This window comes from Podarcis filfolensis, assembly GCF_964270895.1.
Source record: "Podarcis filfolensis genome assembly, chromosome: 5".
Classification (NCBI taxonomy): Eukaryota; Metazoa; Chordata; class Lepidosauria; order Squamata; family Lacertidae; genus Podarcis; species Podarcis filfolensis.
The window spans coordinates 71,796,392-71,818,591 of NC_139608.1; the positions used below are offsets into that span (position 1 = coordinate 71,796,392).

The window sequence follows — 22,200 nt, forward strand, 5'->3', positions numbered from 1 at the left end:
TACCTCTCATTTTCATAGATATAAATAAATGATGCAAATATATATGCCTATCAATTCATTGAAAAAGTCTATGGCTGTAGATTTTAAATTCTTGTTTTCCAATTTAGCATGTTTTAATTTTATGCAATTATTCAGTGCAGTATGTCAAAATCTCTACTCCTGCTGCTAAAGATGAGTGTCCTACCTATGAGTAAATGCAGGAATTGGACTTATCTCAGATCTGTGCCTCTGAACAGGAGACCATATGCAAACTGCATAAGCATGCCAGTGCCTCAAATTAGACTTCCTAAAGAATAACAGCTTTAGTTCCTCTGTCTCACTCTGGGAAATAAATCTTTTCCAAGATTTGGGGATGGAAGATTGTCAGTTGTTGATCTTTCCAGACTGCAACTTCCTTCTATTCTGCACCCAAATATGATATTAGCATCAAATGGCTTTTTGTTTACTACTCAGTGGAGGAAAGGCAGTGTTTTTTTTTGGGGGGGGGGTTAAATAAGAATCCCAGAAGTTTTTTTTACTGCTGCTTTGCCTCTTGTTTAGAAATCAGTCATCATCAGTGAAACTTAGAGAGATTAGTATGGATGAAGACCTTGCATTGCCACTGCTCATCTAAGTCATGCACTTACAGACTCTCTTGATGAAGTCTCCCTTCCCTCCATGAATATTTTTTTCTTCATCCAAGAATATTACTCGGAACACCTCATGTGCAGTGTGATTACTGAACACACTGCAGTTTAGCTCTGCTCAAAGAACCATAATTGGATATATCAAGTTTTCTACTTAAGAAATCAGTCTTGAATCTTCACCCTTCACCAATTTGTCCCACTGATAACTTACTTGTTAAAAGCAATCAGTGGCACACCTCAGTGGGTGCTTCCCCCTACCTTATTTCTCTCTCAGCTGGTTACAAATGTTCTCACCCCCTGAGCTTTTTATGATATGTGCGTAGCAGAGATGCAGCATGCCTGGCCTCATCAGATTTTCCAGGCTGCTGTGCTTCAAGACTAAAGGTCAACAACAAACCAAAGCCCCTTGGGCCAGATACCCAGGGATTATTCAGTCAAAGCACAGCACACTTTCTCCTGCTTAGAGAAGATGATAAAAGAATCCCACCTCCCCATCCTGCACTGTGTGCATGGAATTCTCTCTACACATTATTGCGATCTCTGTAAATTCAAGGCCACATCCTAGGAAGATGGAGTCAAAAGTTCTTATGTGATTTTTTTTGGGGGGGGGGGGGTCTTCCGACAAATAGCACTCACTCCAGTTGTGATTCCCCAAAATGAAAGTCATACTTTCTCCAACCTAGGTATTATCCTCTATGAATGGCTAGTAGGCATTATCTTCTATGAATTTGTCCAATAGTTGCCATCAGTGGGCAAAGCTGATAAGATCAGAGATGCATCTGACCCAGAAATTTGCCTATCAAGGTAAATGTGGAATTTTCTGCTCAGAAAAAAAATCCAAAGGGTGTCAAGGGCAACAAAAAAGAGTTTCATTTAGACTAAATTGCATTTATCTGGATAATTCATCTCATTCCTATAAGCCCCTCCATATGTGGAAGCCTATTTCTGCACAAGGAAACATCTATTGGATCCTAACTTATATTTTATTGAAATAATTTATTTTTTTACTTTATTAAAGGCATTTTCAATCTATTTTCCTTTGACTAGAAAATAAAATTAATTTTAGAAGAGACTCAATAGCTCTAGGGCTACAGTGACTTTCACAACACAAGTATTGATTCTTCAGGGGGAAAAAATTAAATAAAACTGCAACAAAAGGGCAAAGTAGTTTCCTGACATCTACAGCTGAACATGCCATTGCAACTGAATAGACTGTGTATATATATATATATATATATATATATATATATATATATATATTTGTGTGTGTGTGTGTGTGTGTGTGTGTGTGTGTGTGCATATGCTTTGCTTTGTGGGTGTCTTTATCTTGTAAAATAAATTAAAATGTTATGATTGCATTTTTTATGCTTATGTTACTCATTGTTTAGGGTATGAAAGCACTGAGATCTCAACTAAAAGTAAAGTACAACTAGTCACCCATAGCAACTATTGGCCCTAGATGTGTGATCCTATCGGCATCACAAGCTGTATTCAGAGTGGGGACTGAATGAGCATAATGATGCAAATTGGATGCACCTTTGCACTAGGGTAGCCACCCATCACAAAAAAGAAGGCACAGATTTGCAAACAAGTTGCATGTTCAGTTATTTATATTTTGTGTCATTCCTGAAGTTTCTGCACTGTGTACCTAAAAACTATGGAAAGCAAGAAAGCATATATATTGCATAAAATCAGTTAAAATTAATCATTAATGAAACTTCCTTAAAATGCCTTGTCTCCCTTATTAAGGGTTCTGAATCCTTAAACTGGCTTTGTACAAGACAGACCTTCAAACAAAAGATGCCTCCAAATAAAGCGGGGATGGAAAGAAGGTAGATCAGGATCTACTTGAAGAGCTCTGGATGATTTGCAGTTGATCAGCAAAGCATTCTGATCCTCACTTCTTCCACAGCAGATGCTGTTGAGATGAGGAAAGCTTGGGATGAGGAAAACTAGGCATGGGTTTTATGGGATAGGATTTTGAGCTCACAATCTTGTACTGAAAAAAAAAGTTTGGGCTTCTTGGAGGAACTGGACATGGAGAAAGAGGTTAATTTCATTCATGGACCCATATGTATGAGATGTATGAGATAAACCAACAGGGGAAAGGTCAGCCATAACAATGGTCCAGTGATTAAGGCATGTTAGCTCATGTCTGTGAGTCCATGAGTCAGAGTTTGTGTTAAGTCTTGAATTGCTGTTGCAACAGACATGCTTTTGACATATATATCTGTATCTGTATCTGCAAAACCTACAAGCTGTATGTATATACAGTAGTACCTCTGGTTAAGAACTTAATTTGTTCCGGAGGTCCGTTCTTAACCAGAAACTGTTCTTAACCTGAGGTACCATTTTAGCTAATGGGGCCTCCTGCTGCTGCCACACCGCCAACGCACAATTTCTGTTCTTATTCTGAAGTAAAGTTCTTAACCCGAGGTACTACTTCCGGGTTAGCGGAGTCTGTAACCTGAAGCGTTTGTAACCCAAAGCGTTTGTAACCCGAGGTACCACTGTATCAGTATCCAGAACTGTATTACTGAAGCCTGATCTTCTGCAGCAGTGAACTGTTTTATACCTTAAGCAGCCGCTGTGTGGTGACTGGAACCAGGAGCAACTTCCACTTTGTGGCTATCTCACCTCAGATCCCCAACAAGGCTGAGCTCAGAGGCAGTCCGCTTCTTAGTTCTGTGTCCTGCACTTCCACATGCCACAATTTTGCACATGACTCTGGTTGGTAGACCTTGTTGTTCAAATCACAAAACCAACATATATCCTGCAAGTCTGAAATCTGCCTACCCTGGAAACAGAGGACTGGTCAGCCCTTCAAAGAGTGCATTGTCCTCTGTGAAATAGGACACATGGCAACCCAGGTTTACACCCACATCAGACAGTAGACTCCGCTGTTGGATTCAGTAGATTTTCCTTAAGACAATTATTTAAGGATTGTTGCTTTTTAAAAAAACAATGTTAAAGTCACTCAACAATAAACTACTGTTTCCAGCAAAAAAATGTACAAGGAAATGAAATATCTCTGTACAAACCACATGCATAAACAGGAGGGAGCATTTCCTCCCCTCTTTTGTGAGATCCCGCTCACCTTTCATCCACAAAACATTTCAAGCTCCATTTCCTCCAAAATGCTGATAACTACCATTACCTGAACTAATTGAGAATCATTATCTGCTGCTCTAACTAAAGGCCTCCTGTGATCTCTAAACCTCCTTTAATGTCTTCATGAGAAACAGCACACAGAGGAGGCAACTGGAGGATAGAAGGAACTGACAGCTAAAAATACGGATGACACCCAGGGGATATTATTTAATTCATCATTACAGAACAGTATGACTGGGCCTTTATGGCATCATCTTCAAAATATATGGAAACTACAAACATTGTCTCAGAGAGTGAGAGTGAGGAGCAGGGCAAAACTCCCTGCCTCTTCAACAAGTATGGTTCTGTTTAAGCATGTTAAGACAGACACTGGGACACTTTGCATGTTTTTCGGAGTACAGCTAAGAGATTTTATGGGTGAGCCTAAAAAATGTTAACATGATGCAAGCATGAGTTCTGAAAATGCATGCATCATGCAGGTACAGAACTCCCAAAATCATGATTGGCTGCAGCTCTCTGGCTGGAGATAAACACATTATATATTTTATTTATGCATATCTGATTCTGAACATGGCAGCTGTGTTCTAGTGCCACAGATGATAGGATCAACTCAGAAAGACAGCTGCAACCTCAAGGAGCTATATATTTTTAAAAGTGAGCAACCTTTTTGGTCCATGGTCCACTTGTGGAGGTGGATTGCTCCTCGGAGGCCATGTGGCCAATACTGGTGGGTGGGTGGAGCCATTTACACACAGTAATTGACACACATCTAACACAGAGAGACAGAGATCCTTTCCTCTCACACTAACACACGACTATTGGAGAAAAGCAAATACATTTCCTTCTCTTAAGCTTCCAGTTAATGCATGTGTTACTTTAAACAACACAAGGGCACTGTTTGTCCACTCCAAAAAACTGAGCCATTTTGTTTGTTGCTCTCTCCAGACAATACGTGATATTTTCTCTGTCTCATTTCCACTCCTCCTGTAAATAGTTCCTACATGAATAAAGCCTCTGAACTCCAGAAGCTAAGTGATTGTTCCAATCTAATTCACCCAAGCTACAAGGTCAGCTGACAACAACATAATCAGAGTGAATGCAAGCATGCATGCACATATGAACTATTTTGCTGGAGGGCAAATTTTTTTTTCAAGGGAGGAGGGATCCACTCACCATGCTCCACCTCCACTCCAGTGGTCTGCTGCCAATCTTATTGTTAGAAATGTTGCTTGTGCATCCTTTTTTTTTTTTTTACTTTGAAGCAGGCCATTTAGGGACAGAAGATACAATTTATGGGGCAGATTTGGCCCAGGTGATATAAGTTGCTGTCCGCCAGTTTTCAGAGACATGAGGGTCTTTGGGGTAGCCACAATCATCAAATCACAAAGAATGAACTCATGTCTCATGATTCCTTCTACTGCTGCATGAAGAAATGTGACAAATGTCATTTCTTGTCAAGCCGTCAGACTAAGTATTTTACGCAGATAGCTTGCAGCTGTTGCCCTTCTTATATCAATATAGATTTTTACTGACAGCTGAAAAAACCCCAGCGAAACCTTACCGTGTGTTCAGAGTCAATGAAACCTTCAATATCTGCTTGAAAGTCCTTTCTTCCTCCTTTTGAATATTATTTGGTATCCTTTGCTTTCACATAAAACCAAACACCATGAAGCTCAAAAACATTCAAGTGAAATGCACTGAGCATCAATATTGTAACTGGGCCCAGGATGGGGCCAAGAGTGAACAATCCTTTGCTGGCACCAAATCAAATGAAGCTGGGTAGGAGGAAGGAGGAATTTGCCTTCCTATCTCTTCTCCGTTGTGCAAGGAAGAAAGGTCAGTGATTACAAATGAAATGATGCAATTAGACACTTCAAGGGGTATCATTTTCACTTGATTTTTATCCTCAGCCAAAGCTACCATTCTATCATATCCTCCATATGAACCTACATAATGGGGACACTTCCAATTTTCTCTGTGTGCACAATACTTACTGGTACTGTTGACCTTGATAGCAGTATTTCAGCATTTTACACTTCTGTTTCAGCTACAGTGGGGAAGAGAAGTTAAAAGGAAAAGAGGGATAAAGTGCCACTGGTGTATTAGATCAGAGCAATGCACTTATGGCTATTCAGGGATAAGATGCATGTTTATATCAAACAAGTGAAAGGGTGTTTTTTAATTTTAAAACGTTAATGTGACCGACACAGTTAAAATACCAAGTAAGGGAGAGTCACGATTTACTTAAAGCTCAACCAGGTCAAAGGTTTAACTGAAGCAATAACACCATCCAGGTCTCTATCATCGTATAAGATGAATGATCAGTGGAGCAGAATGTATCATATAAGAAAAGATAACTGTTTGGACCAAAGGCTAAATATATAACACAAAGGAGAGAATTGTCAGGAAGTCTAAAACTTGAACTGGGATCGAACCTTTCATTGAGGCTGGAAGCCTGTGACTAAGGGTCAAAGTAGGTGTGGTGCTAAATGTATCTGCAATCTTTTTTATTTTATTTTAAAGTAGCAATAGCAGGTGAAGGGGAAGTTTTCATTGGGGCAGCAGGAAATGGGTTTAATCTCTTCTTCTCTGCTGCCATCTGGACAAAAATTATCCTATTGGAGCAATTCCAAGGGCCTTTTGGCATTTCTCTCACTGTGAGAAGTGAAGTTACAGGGAACCAGCCAGAGGGCCTTCTCGGTAGTGGCACCCACCCGATGCCAAACAGTTAAACAACTATATAAGTTTTAGAAGACATCTGAAGGCAGGCCTATACAGGGATGTTTTTAATGTTTGAGGGTTTTATTGTGATTTTAATATTTTATTTTTATATGCCTGTTGTCTTTGTCCATGGAGTTTTCTTGGCAGGGATACTGGAGTGGCTTGCCGGTTCCTGCTCCAGGTGGATCACATTTGGTCAAAACTCTCCGCTATGACCTGTCCATCTTGGGTGGCCCTGCACGGCATAGCTCATAGCTTCTCTGAGTTATTCAAACCCCTTTGCCATGGCAAGGCAGTGATCCATGAAGATCCCATGGACTGCAAGAAGATCAAACCTATCCATTCTTAAGGAAATGAGCCCTGAGTGCTCACTGGAAGGACAGATCCTGAAGCTGAGGCTCCAATACTTTGGCCACCTCATGAGAAGAGAAGACTCCCTGGAAAAGACCCTGATGTTGGGAAAGACTGAGGGCACAAGGAGAAGGGGACGACATAGGACGAGATGGTTGGACAGTGTTCTCGAAGCTACGAACATGAGTTTGACCAAACTGCGGGAGGCAGTGGAAGACAGGAGTGCCTGGCGTGCTCTGGTCCATGGGGTCACGAAGAGTCGGACATGACTAAATGAACAACAACAACAACAATATTTTATTGGGAGTTGCCCAGTGGCTATCATTCTTACTAAAATGGTATTGCAGCCCCCATGGAATGTTTTAATTGAATAATAAAATAATAATTAATAATTAATACTATTATTATTATTCACTTGATTGCAGGTGAGTTATCACATCAAATTTGGCCCTTAGCAAAACAGTTCCTGGGAACTGAGAATAGGGTGCAGTCCCTACACTGCTACCTGAATTTTTTTGCAGGAGATACCAGCAATTGAATTAGGCTCCCATGCCTGCAAGGTTTCGGCCATACCAATAAGCTATGGCTGCTTCCCCTTGTCTTGGCATAGGAGCTCTATTCGTGCACAGATGGAAAGAGGAATGTTAAACATATATAGCCTATTACAACAGCCAAGGTATTTTTAACAGGAATGATGATTCTTGGACGCTTGATTTCTTTAACATAGATTTCTTTCATTAACTGACAAACTTTGCTTATAACAAACCCAACACTGCCTTTTACAAACTGTAAAGAAAAGGGGTGGGGAAGAAGCAGGGCAACTGAGTTGCCTTCACTTTCTTCATTGTTACTCAATGAGAGTTACATAAAAGGTTATCCCCTTACACCTTCCCCTTTCCCCTTACACCCCCCACCCAATCCCCTCTACGAGAGGAACTCACTGTTCCAACAAAGCCTCTGGATTGGCCAAGACTGATCTAAATACTAGAAGCCCTGCCCTTCTGGTCTTCATGGTCAACAGAGCTTAAGAACATAAGAAGAACCCTACTGGATCAGACCACAGACCCATCTAACGCCTTGCAGTGGCCAACCAGATGCCTATGCACAATTAAGTGTTGGTGTGAATCTTTAAAGCCCTAAACGGCCTCAGCCCAGTATATCTGAAGGAGCATCTCCACCCCCGTCATTCAGCCCGGACACTGAGGTCCAGCGCCAAGCGCCTTCTGGCGGTTCCCTCACTGCGAGAAGTGAGGTTACAAGGAACCAGACAGAGGGCCTTCTCGGTGGTGGCACCCGCCCTGTGGAACACCCTCCCATCAGATGTCAAGGAAATAAACAACTATATGACTTTTAGAAGACATCCGAAGGCAGCCCTGTTTAGGGAAGCTTTTAATGTTTGATGTTTTATTCTGTTTTTAATTTCTTGGGAGCCACCCAGAGTGGTTGAGGAAACCCAGCCAGATGGGCGGGGTATAAATAATAAATTTATTACTACTACTACTACTACTACTACTACTACTACTACTATGGGAAGCCCACAAGTAGCCCTCTCCTGCTGTAGTTTCCCAGTGGCTGGTAATTCATAGGCATGCTGTCTCTGATCCCAGAGACAGTACATAGGCATTGTGGACTTCTGCATACTGTACTTCTCCAGTTCTGGTTCTAGCAGACAAGAGGGACTCTTGGCTGCAGAGGTGCCAACTTGCACCCAAGATTGAGAGGGCCCAGGATGCATCACATGTGTGTGACGTAGTGTGTAAAATGTGCGACACGTTCGATGTCACATCATTGGGAGGAGGCCGAAAGTGGAGCCCAGGATGAGGCGGCTTCAATGGCCGATGGCTCCTCATCTCTCATGCTCAGGAGGAGCCAACCTCTGAAGCTGCGTCAAACTCAGCTCCACGCTCGGCCTCCTCAGCTCCCTTCCAACAAATATTGAGGGGGCTGAAGACACCTCAGTCCCATGGAGTTGGTGTCCCAGCTTGGCTGGAAACTCCTCATCCCAGGTCTGGATTTGGGTGATGCTGCAGTGATCAAGGACTCATCTTCATTATTAAAAAGAAAGGGGTGAGGAGTGTTTTAAATGTGTTATAACACCGTGACACCAGATGGTGCTGTGGAGTTCCGTCTTTCAGCAACGTGATTTCCTATTATGACGTTTACAACATGTTTTCCTGAAACCGTTTTTTAAGTGTCTAGATCCAGCCAAAGTCTGGCTCTGGAAAAAATATAAAAGTTAGCAGCTGTTAGAAGATCCCTTCACACCTATTTAGTTGTTGATCTCCTTCACAACAGAACTCAGTGGTTGACTGAAGACTTTAAAAAGCTTATTTCCTGGAACAGTAAAAACCATTCCTTGTTATACTTAAAAAAACAACAACAGGTAATTTGAAGCTTGTGGCTGCCTCAACATATTTATGAATATATGCAAACCTGTTGTAGGATGACATTGCCAACTTTAGATTATGTAGACCCACTCTGCCATGATCCTTATCTCTGATACAGGAAGGTTTTTTTGAGGGGGAGGGAGATGTTTTTTGTTCAAAGATAGTTTAATGAAAATCCCAAAGCTTGAAATTGTGTTCAATCATGGGGAGCAAAGTATATCTATCATCAGTGTCAGGTAATGGGATGCTGGATTTGACAGGCAACGGGTCCCAAATTTCCTGTGACATAGTGCATAAATACAGGGCATATTTTGTATGAGATCTAAAAGCAAATGCTTATTTCTAAAATGTGGGTTTGCTTGGGAATCTGACATTTCGTAGCTCTGTGTTAGAGATTTAGTCTCTTTTTTTGTATCATACACTTTTCCAGATTCAACACTTCCAAACTTCCCTGCAGATCAGAACACATCTCCCACTTGGATTGCTCACAACTCCAGATTTTGCAGTGCATTTTCTATGGGCAAAATGTGCACACAGTACGTATTTCACACGATGCCAATGCTTTTTTGTGACGGTATTTTATGCAGCACTGCATAAAAAATACATACATGTAAAAGCCATGTAATAAGTGCAGCGCAAATCAGAACAAAATGCACCCTTTGGGCATACAGGGCACATCTATAATCAAATGCTAGCAAAATCCATAGTGGGACAGAATTAGCTGCTGTGTCCATCCCTGCTCTGTATCTGTTTCATCGAAATTATAAAATCAACAAATAAAAATTTGCATTTGTGTGTGTGTGTGTGTGTGTGTGTGTGTGCGCGCGCTAGCTTTTTATGGGCTACTTCAAGGCCACTGTTCTCCTTTCATGTGCTTCAGACCAAACTTGGAGCAGATAGCCATAGCACTCATGGACACCATATTGAGTGCAGGGTGATCAGATCATGAGACATCAAGTCTCTGAACCAGCTTCTCAAATCAGGCATTAAGTCCACTGACATTCTAGGGAGGAAAATGTTACCAAGGACCATGTTCCTTTGAACCTTTTCAGTCCTGACTGTGCCACTTGCTGAAGCCTCACCTGTACCTTCTTTTTACATTTTCATTCTCTCAGATGACCACAAGGGTAGTTTGGAGGTGTGATGCTGAGCACTGTTGGCTCTGAACCTTCATAATACATGAGGACACGGTCTTGGAAATCAAACCCATTTTTGACCCATGCTAAATTGACTTGTAATCAGAGGGAATGATGACTCTGCAGCAATCTTTTCCCACCAGCATTTAAAAGATTTTTTCTTCTTTAAAAAAACAGCAGAGAATTTGAACTTTTCACTCAGTAGGTCAAGATATTAAAAAGGTAAAGGATGGAAATAAGAGTCATGGAGGGTAAAGGTTACAGAGATTATAGAAAGTTAATTTGAGATTTAAAAAAAATGCCTTATCTATAAAATACATTGTCACTTTTAATCTGACAAAACTCTGCCCTTTTCCTGATCCAGCAGTCTCTGGTTTCAAGACATAATGTGATGTTTAAAACTATTTGTTGGCATCATTGTAAGGTTAAGCTTATACAGCATGCCACTTTCCTAAGGTTTATGTGACAACACAGGATAATTAAAGTAAGGACTTTTTGAGCAGGAACTCAGTTCTTGCAGCTCTCAGGCGGGTGCCATTGCCATTATAAGTGAACATGGGAGACGTTCATTGCGAGTTCTGCCACCTCTATTTCTAGAAAAATAGCACTGATTAAAACTAAGCATTTTTTGGTATAGTGTATGACAGGGGTCAGCAAAGTTTTTGTGGCTTGGGCCAGTTCACACATCTCTGCAGACACCACAGTGGGCCGGAGTGTGCATGCACGCACACATGTGCAAATGTTATTTCCGGCTCTCCTTCCAGCGCGGAGGACATGTGTGAAGCTTCCCATTGGCTGCAGGAGCTTCCTGCAACCAATGGGAAGCCAGCCAGCATTGCGGAAGGCTGTCCCCGCTCTACTCCGCGCCAGTTTAGCGCGGCTCACGGGAGCCAACCGAGTGAGCGGCAGGGGTCCCTGAGTGGGCAGTGGGGGTCCATGGGCTGGTTAAACGACCCCCATGGGCCGCTTGTGGCCCATGGGCCTTAGGTTGCCAACCCCTGGTGTATGATAATCCTACATCTTACGGCAGAGATAGAGAACCTGTGGCTTTCCAAATATTGCTGGACACCTCCCATCATCCCTCTGAGAAGTTGAAAGCCAAAAAATTTCCTGGTTACTTCAAGTCAATATGTAAAATTCATCTCCCTGCTTGTTGCAGCTTTTGGCCCCTAGTGGTTATCATGTCACAATGCTTCAGTGACACAAGCCAAAACCAGCAAAATTTTCTGTCTTAAATGAACAGCAACCCTGTCAAAGTCTAGACCAGGGAGTAGAAAACCTGAGACTCTCTGGAAGTTTTTAGCCTCTCCAGTTCTCATAAGCTCCAGCTAACATGACAGGATGATGGGTACTGTAGCTCAACAACATCTGGAATGTCGCAAGTTCCCCAGCCTTGAGTTTGACTAAGCATTTCTATGCATCCTTGTGTCCATCAGCTAGTTATTCTACCTAGCTTCTTCCAAGAGAGTGAAGTGAGGAAGCCTCCATTAGCTCAGGTAAGGCCAACTGCTGTTTTGCTCCTCCTCTCCCAAAACCACCTTCATCAGCTGCCATCATACCTGGATGAGGCAGATGGAGAAATGACACAGCACGAAGCCCTCAGAGCAACTGCCATTTGGCTCCTCCCCCTCCCACAACAACCATTCCATTTGGCCGTTATGGGACTTCATGATGTGTAATCCTATGAAAGCACTGACACCTGCATGAGCTTAGTTTCCTTCTTCCTCTCATCAAATTCCCATTTGTATCCCGTCTTCCGAGATTGCAGGCCATTATTATAAAACATAAAACACCTTGAGTGCTTGGCAGAGTGGTGGCATATCAGTATAGGAAATAAATACGCATATTTGGAATTAGCCGAAACGCTCACACCAGATGTGTCAAATCGGTGTTAGAGATTTCACCACAATACACAATACAATATAGATATAATGCTGGCTTTCCTCTACCTCCTATGTTAGTTTCTAAATCAGGAGCCTTTGAGCAGGCTGACAGTTAATAACAGCTTAGAGCCAATCCCTGGGCTGCTGACCTGCTTTGGTCTGTTCTGTTTCCTTGCCAGCAGCTTGAGCAAAGGGAGTAGTTCAGTTGTTGGGCCTGGAGCTGAGAGGATTCTCTGCTAATCCTTTCCAGCCTGGTGGGTTCACACCTCAGAATTATAGCAGCAATATGTCATCTCTCCATGTCAGTAGACATTCAGGTCTAAATAGACCCCCTTGGGCACTTGGCAAACTCGTCCCTTCCACAAAGGGCAAGGATTTGCAGAACTGGATGAGCTGGAAGGAAGCTGCAGCAGCGTTGGGCGATAATAGCGCGGACTAGGTAGATATAACCCATCGCCATTTGCATATTTTGTCAGTGAACTGAATATAACCATCTGTGAAAGAAGATGGCTTCCAACAGGTGAAATGAAACAACTGTCACGTTGAGGGAGGACTCAAGATAATGCCTTTGGAACACCAAGGCAATATGCTTGGACAGAACATCTGTGCCGAAGCATCTGGTACGGCTGGCTGTTTGCATTGCAGGAGTTTTGTTTAAATATGAAAGTTAAGAGAGAGCAGGAGGGTGATCTGCAGTGCCGAGCACACAGATTGCTTGATGGATGGTGTGCAGAATATTTTCCTGACAGATCAACTAAGGAAAGTTATTCAGCTTAAATTATATTTTATCTTTGGTTTCATGCACAGTGATAGAGGAGAATCTCATTTGGTCTGCATTTTTAAGTGAACTGACCTAATTTGCAGCTCCTGGACTAATCCATGAATTGGTACTATCTCACTTTTCTGAATTTTGCCATATAATTTTAAGCTAAAGGGGGAAAAAAGATGTAGTACTGGTGAAATGAAATTTGGTACAATGTACCAAATTTCATTAAGCATGCATGCTTTAGAATATAGTACATCTAGAAATGCTAAGACTCAGATAAAATACGTATTTAAATGTGTCAAAAACATATTTAAATATGAGTTTTTGTATTTTTATTTTTTAAAAAAAGTTCACACATTAATGCACAAATGGAATGAAACAACCTGATGAACAACTACATCTGAAATTGACATGGTCTGAAAACAGACTGATCCATCCATTCCTAACCATAACTAGCATGCAGTGATATTTGAAGAGAATTTGGCAGCTCATCTTTAGGTGAAACCTCTGAAGAATTTTTGATGAAAGCCAAATTTTCAATTAGAACTCTCAATGGGGTTTCATGCATCCCTTCTTGGCACCAGAGGAAAATTCATAGCAAGTTTAGACTCTTCTGCATGTAAAACCACCAAGCAGGTAAAAGACAACAGGGCTTTCAATATGTTAGCAAAAAATTATTCGGAAGATTTCACACATCCCTAGTTATAGGGATGGACTGAGGAAGTTTCTTGAAGTCACAGAACTATTATTGTTCACACATCTCTTCTACAACAGATTGAAATGACAGAAATTCCAGTTGAAAAAATGAAATGAAATGAAAGGAAGGAAGGAAGGAAGGAAGGAAGGAAGGAAGGAAGGAAGGAAGGGAGACATTAACTTCCTGTGCCCTTGTCACCTGTAGAGCCCTGTGTGAAATCCTGGAGAGCTGCTGCCAATCAATGTAGACAAGGCTGAGGTAAATAGATCAATGGTCTTACTCAGGATAAGGCAGCTTCCTGTTTTCTTATGTTCCTTCTAAACCACCAACATGAAGCATTTTTAAGGGGTGGAAACAGATTGGGACAACACTGGAATGGTATTTATGTACCAGTGGGTACAAACATTCCAGAGATTGCTCGATTCCTGTCTTTGGGAACATACCCTCCTGCTGAATCTGATCAGGGATCAGGGATCCTTCCATATTTGTACTGTCTATACAGGCAATCTCCGTTTTGCGCGGGGGTTATTGTCAGGGAACTGCCATCGACTCAGAGGCGAGAGATGGAAGGGCAGTTGTGTTATAGGAAGCCTCCGAAAATTTTACAAAGCAGCTCCTCCTCCAGCAAGGAGGGAAGCCCCACCTCCAGTGAAGAAGAGGTGCAGGGACCAGGGAATGCTAGGGAGAGCCTCAACACCGAGCCTGAGCAAACCGGAGAGGCGGGAAGTACGCCCCTGCCAGCGCCCATTCTGCGCAGTAGGCTTCGGCACAGGGAGGGGCGGAAAAGGTTGGGGGTGATGCAACTTTTATGCTGGGGGAGGTACAAAGACTGACCACTCCCAGATTCTGCTAGCGATTGAGCCAGACATGAACTTACAACGCTCTTCACTGTAAATAGTTTGCACCAAGAATAAAGCCTGGAAAAGACAGGTCAGAGTCTTGCCTGTTTACTCTCGAGCAAGCACACCAGCACCTGACAGTAATGTTCTGGACCCCAATGTGCATCAGCGGAATGCATGTAAGCCCGCTCTGCCACACCTCCCCTTGCTGACCAAAAAAGATTCCATTGAGCACATGGATTGATAATATGGACAAATTAGCTACATATGAATGAACTGCATGTCAATGCAAAATAAGAATGGATAAATATGAAGAAATCTGGAACAAATATTTAAGCGACAAGGCGGATAGTGGTGGGAAGTAGGGGGAGGAGAGAGAGGTGGGAAAATATTGTTAAAAAGGTGTAGTCATAGGTATATCAGTGAATTCAAATCTGAATTGTCAAATTGTGTTATTGTTATTATGGTTTTTGTTGTATGTGTCTTTTGCGGTTGTTGTTTGTATCGAAAAAATGATTAAATAAATTTTTAAAAAACCCTCCCCTTGCTGACCCTTAATGCCCTTTTCCGAACCTTTTCATCACATCTTTACAACATTTTGGGCTATTTCCACGCTTGGTGCTGCGCATGCATGGTAACTGCGTATCACTCAGATGCACCTCAATCAGTTGTTACCTGTACTGACTGGCAGAAACTCTCCAGGGTTTTAGACAAGACTCTTTTCTAGCTTTACCTGGTGATGCCAGGGACTTAGCCTTGTTTTATACAAAGTCTGTGTTCTTCTACTGACCTACACCTCTTTTCCCTTTCAGAACATTTCCATTCATAGGAAAAGCTACTGCACCTCTTTGTTTTCAATTTAAACTTGTTCTACTCTGCATAGCACTACAACAACTCCACGAGATACAAAAATTATTACTTTAAATTACATGTATTCAGAAGGTGTTTTTTAAATCTTTATGTCATCTCTGCTTGGGGGAGTTTGGCCGGGGAGTTCTAGAGAGAACATGAGCTACTTACTCGGTGGAGCATGGAGTGCAAAAGAGATGAATCCTTCTCTTCTTAATAGTACAACAGGAGTGGGCTATGAAGCACATTATTTACTTCAGTGGTCCCATTACTGTATGCCTCATTACATCTGAAGACTGAACTAGCATTTTGAATGTTCCGGCAACAGTGGGAACGCTCGCTTCCATGCCAGTGCATTATTGCCGGTCATCATAAATAACAACTTTCCCAATTTCCCAATATTGATTCATCCATCTGTGTATGAAAGGGAGAAAGGCAGCAACAATAACACAAACAGCAAAGAGAGCATCTCCCCCTCATAGCACAGTTTTTATAAGGGGCTGTCCTTGGGACCTGTTCTGCCAAAGGTTTTGGCTTCCAAAGGTAGTAGTTCTTTTGGATTCAGACAGCCATTGGGATAGCTCAGTCAGTTAGAGCATGGTGCTGATAATGCTAAGGTTGCATGTTCAATCCCCTTATGGGACAGCTGCATATTCCTGCAAGGAAGGGGTTGGACTAGATTGCCGCCGGGGTCCCTTCCAACTCTGCAGTTCTATGATTCTACCACCAGAGTTGCTCTTTAACAGGTTTATTTAAAAGATTAGGAAAATAAAGAACAAAGCAAGAAGCTCATATCATCTTATGACCCTTTCTGCTGCTGGAGAATCCCCTCTCTTCCAAGGCAGACCAGAGGTTCAAACTCCTCACAGGCAATGGGTGCAGCACCCAGTATCAACAGTGAGGTCTGCACTGAAATTCTCAATGATGTAAGTGGACATGAGCCTTTTATACTATCTTGTAGTGCTGGTGACCCTTGATCATCTGCGTTTGAGTCACATTCCCACGACCCTGTCAATGCTGATGTCCGGCAAGGTCCGGGGAACAGTCAAAACAAAATGCAGATTACTAAGAGAGAGATTGATGAGACGGTTGGAACATTCCCATGCTAGTCTACAGAGCACTTTAAGACCCAGGTGGCCCTACATTTAAACAGCATGTGGCTCCACATCTCCCGTGGGGAGACCTTTCTATAATAATTGCTGATTCTAGCAAAATATGACCAACTCTTTCAGAACTCTAGTCTACAAATTGTAATATTATAACTATGAGCAAATGCCAAGTCTGGGTCTGTGCTTTTAGGTACCTTTGGGGAGATTGTGGCACATCATTCCTCCTCAAAATACAGTGGTAGTGGTCTTTCAGATATGTCCCATTACAAGGCCTTCTTGTATTGAACTGAGGCAATAATAATAATTTATTTATACCCCACCCATCTGGCTGGGTTTCCCCAACCACTCTGGGCTGCTCCCAACCGAATATTAAAAACACAATACAGCATTAAACATGAAAAACTACCTTCAGATGTCTTTTAAAAATAAGATAGCTGCTTATTGCCTTGACATCTGATGGAAAGGCGTTCCACAGGGTGGGCGCCACCACCGAGAAGGCCCTCTGCCTGGTTCCCTGTAACCTCACTTCTCGCAGTGAGGGAACTGCCAGAAGGCCCTCTGGAGTGGTGGAAAGGGATATCCAGGTTTGTGAACCATGTAAGAAGAAAGAAAGAAAGAAAAAAGCTTGTGTATCAGAGGTAGGATGATCACAGAAAGCAATAAACCACTCTGGAAACCACAACAGCAGACATCTCCTTAAAATTTGGATGCAGGAATATAGTACTGCATGGAGCTTGACTGTTTTATACATATTATACATATATTGGGGGGGTGGCATATAGTCAGGCTTTAAAATCAAAACAGCAATAACACATAAGTGGCTTGGACATAAGGGGTGTTGAATACAAGAGGAGACAAAGCTTGAATAAGTTGGAAATGCCATACTCCACGTAGAAATCCATTTATAATGGATTCCTGCCCCGTCCCATTTACATAAACTTTTGAGGAGATAGGGGAAACCCAAGCAACAGAACTACAGAGACAGTACCTTAAGTCCTAATTCATGTTATCCTGCTGTACTAAAAATGTGATATGGTGAAACTATTGGGTTGTAGCTTACCTCTCTCTGTGTTACCAGCAAGTCAAATACACCATGAGAAGAAAGTGTTACAAGAGAACTGACTGCAAAGTTATTTACTGATCCTTAGAGCCCCAAAGAAATTTCAAATGCATTCAAAATTCAGCAAAGTTTCAGAAATAATCTGACACATAGAATTGCAAACATTTTCACAATTCCTTTTTGAAACTCAACCTCAAGAGTTATATATTTTTAAAATTGAACTGTAGTGGTGTGATGGATCTACCAACTCTCCTGTTATGTACTGAGTTGAATAGGATCCAAACTGCAGCAGTCTGATTGGTTCTAGAACAATAGGATCCAAAAGGCAGCCGTCTGATTGGTCCCAGAACAATAGGATTCAGAATGCAGCAGTCTGATTGGTCCTAGAACAATGCAGCAGTTTGATTGGTTGGCAGGAACCACCCAATCATGCTCCAGATAGAAGTGAATCCACAACCTGATTGGCTTACAGTAGAATTCCGGAATTAGCCAATCATGTGCAGCCCATTGTGTAAATAATGTATATAAAGCAGATACTTTGAGGGGACTTTCATTCATTCCTCCTCACCACTATGAGCTGAATAAAGAGCATGAAATCACTTTGCGACTCTGAGTATATTTCATCTCCTTTAAAACATTCATTTCTAATAAAATACCTTATATCAGCAATACATCACTGAGAATGTGTTGTGGGGAGCATGACAGAATTAAATTTCAGCAAGAAAACTCAGGCTAGGAGAATTTGATTGAGAATTTTTTGTCCTCAAATTCCTTTTACCTCTTCCACTGTTCTTGACTCAAGGCACAACAATCAAAACTAGCTGTCCACATACAGAGATAACTCCATGCTCTTCCCTGATTTAATTTAATTCCCTGATGTAATGTAATACAAAATACAGGTAACAGCAAAGCTCTGTTCTGTGTATTTATCTGGCACTAGACTGAAAATAATGGAAAAATAAGCCAACATTTATTAGGCTACACAACTGTACTTTGTACAGCTGTTCATATTGTTCATAATAAATTTGTCTTTTGACATCTGTTTCTTCTCCTATCCTTTCATGTAGCCATATGACAGTGCATAGGTTGTACTAGGGCAACTGGTCTGCTCCTAAAGATGTACAGGCAGAGTTTGCTTTCTGTTAAACACCATTAGATGAACACTGCCACTTTCCCCCTGCCTTAAGAGCTGACACCAGTGTGTGACCTATTCCACAATGTTCAAGTTGTGTTTAGAGATTTATGCCAGAAATTTCTGTGCCTCAGTGCTTATGTGACTTGCCCCAAACAAATGCATCAGAACAGCAACATCATTCTGACATGTCTGTGTGCTGTCTGTATGGGGGAACCCATCTCCCAATCTTTTCTACACACCAGTGAAATTGCTGTGGGATAAGTATTGCCAGTTATTAAAACAATTGCAACAAAAAACATTGAAATGCAAATTCCTTCTGAGGAAGCGGAGCGCCTAGTATCAGCTAGTAAATAAACCACAATGACTTTCATTGTTATGCTAGCTTAGTGCTCTCTGTGGGAAAAGTAAAGTCCACTATAATTCAAGGAAATAGAGTATTAAAAATAACTATTTGTATAGAAAATGGATGCCCTGGGTGCACTTTCCCAATAACATATTGTGCAAAACTTGGATCCCGACAGATCCAGTTTTTCATCCCAAATTGCACTGCTGAAACATCCATGCATTTTGGCGTTCATTGCAAATGTTTACAGAATCAATACACAACTAGATTATAATTTCTTTTCCTTCCTCCTTTTTTCCTATATATCAGCATGTATCTTTAAAATTGTGCCTTGATAGTTATTGGTTTTAGGTTCTTTGTTTGTTTTTTCTTTGCACTGATAGAGAAAACACTGTAATAAACAGTAGGTGAAATGTGCATAAGGCTGAGAAAATAAACTTTAGTGTAAAAGTGTCAGTGTAAGAAACAGCCCATGATATTCTGTCAGAGATTTCAGAGTCACGGTTAAGTAGTGACTAGCGCCTGAAAGCAAACCAGCTGTTTGAAATGTAACGGTGTAATCCTGTACTGTGTACTCTTAAACAGACATGCATCACCCAAGTCTGCCCAGAAGGAAATTCCATCAAGTACAATGGGATTTACTCCCAGGAAAGTGTGTATAGGATTGCTGCCTTACTCTCAAGCAAGCCCAATTGAACCCAGTGGTAGTCTCTTCCAAATTAAAAATAAATAAATCACCCAGTGAATTAGGCTGCAAGGCCACATTTTTGCATTGCTATGATGTTGTTGCTACCAACCCCTTCACCCTGATGGGGCTCTAGGGAATAAAAGCAATGCTTGTAATCTGATAACTACAGTTCTAAGAGTGTGGTCCAAAATAATGTGAAAATGAAGTCCCAGTCACATATTCAGAATGATTTTCAAAACAAACTGAAATGCGTAAAGCATGACACAATCATTTTTGTCATACCAACTTAAGAATACATTATTCCAGACGTTTCCAACCTTTCTGAGTCCACAGCTCCCTTGACCAGCTACATTCTTTCTGTGGCACCCCTGTGGGGCTCAGAAGCCCAGTTATGTCGCCCCTTGCCTGCAGAGCCAGCAGCCCTTCACCCCTTTTCAAACATCCTCCCTTGTGGAGTGTTCCCTCAGCCTCCTCCTCTCCTCTTTCCACGGTTGCCTCAGCTCCTGGTAAACAGCAACCCCTGGCCAGCCCCAGAGGCACCATTCATCTGGGAAGCTTGTAGCCAGGATTGCTGCAACAAACAGCTGTGCAAGCTTTTGGGAAGCAGAGAGGCAAGATGGTATCAGGGGAGGGAGAAAAGGAAAGTGGGACAGAGGACAGTGTTGCCTGCAGTAACCCTGACCATCATTCAAAGCACCCCAGGGTGCCACGGTACACTGGTTGAAAACCGCTACCTTATTCAGTGAATGTCCTTGAAGTAAGAATTATGGACAAGCACTTCTTCCATGCCTGTTATGAATGGGAAATGAAGGTCACTGTGTGGCCCAAGGAACCTTTATGAAGCCAAGAACAGAGTCTTTGTCAGATCCTTCTAACATGCTATTGCAGAGTTGCTCCAGTGTCTAAGTTTCCAAGACCTTTACCCTCCGCGTCCCTTGCTTCAGAGATTGGGCCATTAGTAAAGTCTTCAGCTGAAGAGATTTTCCTCTTTGCTGATGACCTGCTTGCTGTGAGGTTTTGTGGAGGTACAGATGTTCATTCTCAAAAAAAGGGGAAGTCCATTTTTGACTTCTTGAAAAACTATAGTCTATTGATATCATAATTGTTTGGGTTACTTGGGAGACTTGATGGTGCCAATAGTCTACAGAATTTCTGAGAGATTTGAACCAATGGGAGTACCAGGTTTTTTGTAAACCTTTTCCCCATTGTTCATTGCCACTGACCTTTGCCCTGTGAGAGATACTTGGAAAAGAAGGGTAAAAATCCATAGTATCTATGTTAATTTTGATCAGTAGGTTGGACAGTTGTAACTTTAGCTCACCCTTCGGAAGTGAGTCAGATATTCAACTACTGTGAATGACAGGATTTGTTCTACGAAATTCACAATTAGGTGCCATACAGTGTGAATTAGTGCTGTGCCTATCCTCCAGTTTCTGAAAGTTTTCTTCCTCTGTAAAATGCCTTCCTTTTTTTGTCTCATTCTCATAGCACTTGAAAATTTCTTTAGAATTTCAGTCAGTTTGAGGTTTTGAGCATAAATTATTATTGTGAGGTGACCAAGGGTGGTGTGTGCGTTTTTTCTTCTGGTAAACCTTTCTCTAGCATTCGGCAGCCTTCCCAGCTGCTCATGCTCCTGATCTGAAAAAGCCCTATGGGAGGAATTAACTCATGATGTCCTCCCCTGGGCTTTGATTGCATGAGCAACTGGGAGGGCTACAAGAGTGATGATTTGTAGAATGAATGAAAGAACATCCGCAAACACTTGTTGGCCACCTCAAAAGTCAAGTAACAGTGCACAAAAAACAATGTACAGTGGTACCTCGGGTTAAGAACTTAATTCGTTCTGGAGGTCTGTTCTTAACCTTAAACTGTTCTTAACCTGAGGTACCACTTTAGCTAATGTGGCCTCCCGCTGGTGCTGCACCACTGCTGCACGATTTCTGTTCTCATCCTGAAGCAAAGTTCGTAACCCAAGGTACTATTTCTGGGTTAGCGGAATCTGTAACCTGAAGCATATGTAACCCGAGGTACCACCGTACCCCAACCATGAAATTCTCAATGAATTTCTCTCTTGTCTTTAATAATTTTCACTGGAGAATGGTAAAAAAATGCAGAAATTTTCAGAACAGCAATAGGCTGAATGTTCTTTCTCTGATGTAAAATTGAACTACTTATGAACAACTAATATGATACATAGCTGGCAAATGTTACATATTTTAATGTTAGATGTGTTTCATTTTTTTAAAAAAAACTTAATTGCAATTAATGTAAAACCATAAGTACAATAAAAAGAAAACAAGTTGCAAAACAGATGTTTTACGAAGTATGTACTCAGGTATGTTCTTTCTATTTCATGTGCTCATGTATGTTCTTCCTCTGAAAACATGACAAGCCTCTTATAATCAAGCATCCACCTGAAGCAGCTTAACACACCTGATGCCACAGCCACACTCCTACTTTTTGCCTTCTCTTTGTCACTCTAAGCTCCTAGCCATTTCC

General features: G+C 41.7%; 2 long non-coding RNA genes across 2 annotated transcripts in view; one reads left to right on the forward strand and one right to left on the reverse strand.

Annotated features, from left to right (window-relative positions):
- The window catches only part of LOC310762875, a 602,857-nt gene that overhangs the window by 318,545 nt on the left and 262,112 nt on the right, over positions 1–22,200 (reverse strand). The gene's annotated exons all lie outside the window — the stretch shown is intronic.
- LOC310762891 lies at positions 11,738–13,834 on the forward strand. The gene is made up of 3 exons (XR_014548287.1): positions 11,738–11,828; positions 12,692–12,835; positions 13,756–13,834. It is a non-coding gene; the product is annotated as an uncharacterized lncRNA (long non-coding RNA).